Below are 4,318 nucleotides of genomic sequence, written 5' to 3' on the forward strand. Positions count from 1 at the left end.
GCGGTGGTAAGGCCCCTCCTCAAGAAACCTGCCTTGGATCCAGCTATTTTAAACAACTTTCGTCCTGTCTCTAACCTTCGCTTTCTTGCAAAGGTTGTTGAGAGCGTGGTGGCACGGCAGCTCCCTTTGGTCCTGGAGGAAACTGAGTATCTGGATCCATACCAATCGGGTTTCAGGCCCGGGTACAGCACGGAGACGGCATTGGTTGCACTGGTGGATGATCTCTGGCGGGCCCGAGACAGGGGTTATTCCTCTGTCCTGGTCCTTTTAGATCTCTCAGCGGCTTTTGATACCATCGACCATGGTATCTTGCTGCGACGTCTTGGGGGGTTGGGAGTGGGAGGCACCGTTTTATGGTGGTTCTCCTCCTACCTCTCTGGCCGTTCGCAGACGGTGTTGACGGGGGCAGAGGTCAACCCCTAGGCCCCTTAATTGTGGGGTGCCTCAGGGGTCGGTGCTCTCGCCCCTCCTGTTCAACATCTATATGAAGCTGCTGGGTGAGATCATCCGTGGTTTTGGGGTGAGGTATCATCAATATGCCGATGATACCCAGCTCTTTATCTCCACCCCGAACCAAGCCAGTGATGCCCTCGACGTGATGTCCCGTTGCCTGGAAGCGGTACGGATTTGGATGGGGAAGAACAGGCTCCAGCTCAACCCGGCCAAGACTGAGTGGCTTTACGTACCGGCATCTCGACTCGTCCAAGAGGTTCCATCTTTGGTTATGGGAGGAGAGGTGTTGCCTCCCGTTGATAGGGCGCGCAATTTAGGCGTCCTCCTGGACTCACGACTCAGTTTTGAAGATCATATTGGAGTCGTGGCCAGGGGGGCATTTGCCCAGGTTCGCCTGGTGCGCCAGTTGCGCCCCTATCTGGACCGAGATGCCCTACGTACGGTCACTCATGCACTCGTTACCTCTCGGATAGATTACTGCAATGCTCTCTACATGGGGCTGCCCTTGAAGACCACCCGGAGGCTTCAGCTGGTGCAGAATGCAGCCGCGCGGGTAGTGATGGGAGCATCCCGATACTCCCATATTACACCCCTCCTGCGTGAGCTGCATTGGCTACCAGTTGTCTTCCGGGCGAGATTTAAGGTGCTGGTACTTACCTTTAAAGCCCTACATGGCTTAGGCCCGGGATATTTGCAGGACCGTCTGCTACCGGGGACGACTTCCCATCGCCCAGTGCGCTCACACAGAGAGGGCCTCCTCAGGGTGCCGTCGGCCAGACAATGTCGGCTGGTGACCCCCAGGGGGAGGGCCTTCTCTGTGGGAGCACCAGCCCTTTGGAACCAGCTTCCCCTTGAGCTTCAGATGGCCCCGGACCTCCGGTCCTTTCGCCGCGACCTCAAAACTTTTCTCTTCCATCAGGCTGACCTGGATTGATGATGGGTTTTTAAATATGTTTTAATTTTTAATTGTAGTTAATTTATTTTGGGGCTATTTAATTCGTTTTTTAATTTTTGTATTGTTGTTTTTATTGTTGTAAGCCGCCCTGAGTCCCTTGGGAGATAGGGCGGCATATAAGTCCCAAAAATAAATAAATAAATAAATAAATAAATAAATAAATAAATAAATAATAATAATAATAATAATAATAATAATAATAATAATAATAATAATTTATTATTATTATTATTATTATTATTATTATTATTATTATTATTATTATTATTATTATTATAATAACTGGTACTAAGGAAGAATAGTGTGGAAGAAAAATTTGCTCTCCAATCATACTATAAAGAACCTTTTTCTCAACTTGGTTTGAGTTCTTTCAAGGTATCAAAAAGTTACCACAATATGTAGAATATCAAAACAGGGAAAGGATTATGGGTACAATTCATGAAGCCCTGCTATGTTGCAGGCAGACTCAAAGCCAATGCTCTCCTTACTTTCTCTGTGCTTAAAATATCCCTGGAAGCTTAATCAGGTAATATTCCTTCTCCATGCTTCTCCTCTGGCCTGGCCACATGGCCTTCTCAGATGTCCTCCTCAATTTCCATAGAGTTTGACACCACTCTTTAATTCTGCCACTTCTTCTTTGATGAAATTCGTTTATTTTGTTTTCCAATCTAAGTGTCCCCTTCGGCATGTAATTATTGGTTTGACGGCTTGTTTTTAATTAATGATCTAGTTCTATTGTTATTATTTTGGTGAGGCTGTACTTCAGTTGATGTGTCTCTTTGATCAATTTTGATCAAATTGATTGGCCAACCATATATGAATGCGCCAAATTTTTATCTATTTCAAAAGTTGCAGTTTTTGCCCTACATGTCTTCCATACATTTCCTCTAAGTGGTTGTTTATGCCTGGAGAATTGTGGTTCAATTTCCTTATTTTAAACTGGCTATTCAAAATTTTCGTTGGTTGCAATCAGTTAATGTTTATGTTGGCCTGTTCTTCCACTTTTTCAGTTTCTAATCTTGTTTTCAGTGTTTTTTAAATAGCTGCTCTAATTCATAAAGTTCAGTATCTATAAAAACTTTAAGAGTATGAAAAAAAAGCTCTGACCCCCATAAGTCATTACTCGGTGAAATTAGATTCCAGAAATTTTGTTTTCTCAATTTCATGCAATTACTTTTTGAAACCATAGAGCAGGGGTCTTCAAACTTGGCCAGTTTATGACTTGTAGACTTCAACTCCCAGAATTCCTCAGCCAGCGTGCCTGGCTGAGGAATTCTGGGAATTGAAGTCCACGTCATAAAAGGGCCATGTTTGAAGACCCCTGTCATAGACCCTCAGTAGGCCTCAGATAGGTGGACTGTGTGGTCTGGTGTAGAGAGCCGTCTGTCATGGGAGCAGACTGTGGCTGGGAGGGTAGGAAAAGATATTCCTATGGAATATCTTGCCCCCAGAGGTGAAGTTGGTCCCTACTCTTGGGCTTTCTGGAAGAATGTGAAGACTGGGCTCTGCTAACTGTGGTGGGATCAAAGAGTGGCACACAACTCTGGGTTTGGCTGGTGGCTTGAGGTTACACCCTCTGCCTTTTAACTTTTCTTTTAAATCTGTCCTTACTTTATTCTTGTTTTTAACTGTATGTCTTTCATATGATTTTATCATTTGTATCTGTAAATTGCCCAGAGACAATGGAATAGCAGTCTCTAAATTAAAAAACAAAACAAGTCAGAAGTTGATGGATTTGACATATAACAGTATTTCATAATTTCCAGCAGCTTTCCAGTTGCTTGCCCTGGTTGCCTAGCAAATGGAGCTGAGCTTTGTTAGTTCCTTGTCACCTGGTGTCCAGGAACTGTACCATTAAATGAAGCCCATGTTGACCTGGATGTTAACTGACCCAGTAATGAGGTTTGTTTCCTAGTTTTCTTGGATACGGCCTGCCTGATTTGGGAGATCTTGCCTATGAAGTAAAGGGACTCTAGAAAGAGTGCAAAGAACAGAGGTTGCTTTTCTCTGCCCTCTTTCCAGTCAGATTGCACATTTAGCTTTGAGAAGGTACAATGTCTCTTCAGATACCTGAAAGGATAGGTAGATGGTTGAAACATTGCCTCTCACTCCATAAGAGTAATCTATTTGTGGGACGTAAGGTACATTCTGTTAGAAAAATCCTTACAACCATGAAAGTAGTGACTATTGAACTAAGTATCCAGACAGGCGGTGGGGTGCTCGTTATCAGAGGTATATTAGCAAAGACTAGATAGCCATCCATTTGGGATGTTTTAATTTGGACACCTGCATTGAGGAAGAGGTTAGAATCAAGGACCCTTCCTCTATTCTGCTCCTTGCAACATCCCATAAGGCCCAAGTGGTCTTCCTAGAATGTTCTTCCTTGATCAGTTGTGTGTCTTCCCAAAAAAGCAACTTGAATATTGAGTCTCAGAGGTTCCAACAAAAAACCCATCTATGAAGGCCTGCCAACCCTTTATCCATACAGTGTGCTGCTGATCTAACCTTCATCCCTTTTGGAGTGAGGTCTATTGGTAACCATTCTAATCTGGAAATGACAAGGTATTTCTTATGAAAATTATAGCAGTAACAACAGCACTTATAACTTATATACCTTTTCATAGTGTTTTTATAGCACTTCCTGAGAGATTTAAAATCTCAGCATATTACCGCAACAATCTGGGTCCTCATTTTGCTGACCTCAGAAGGATGGATGGCTGAGTCAACTTTGGTCAGAATCGAACCCCAAATTGTGGGCAAAGTTAGTCTGCAATATTGCTTTCTAATCAATGAACCACCAGGGTCCTATTATAGGCTTTTAATACATCTATTTTAAATATGTGGGTTTTGAAATGATCCATAGCTAATATTGTTTCTATCATCAGAAAACAGGAAAGCCACTACTAGAGT

The sequence above is a fragment of the Vipera berus genome (genome assembly GCF_964194415.1).
Source record: "Vipera berus genome assembly, chromosome: 6".
Classification (NCBI taxonomy): domain Eukaryota; kingdom Metazoa; phylum Chordata; class Lepidosauria; order Squamata; family Viperidae; genus Vipera; species Vipera berus.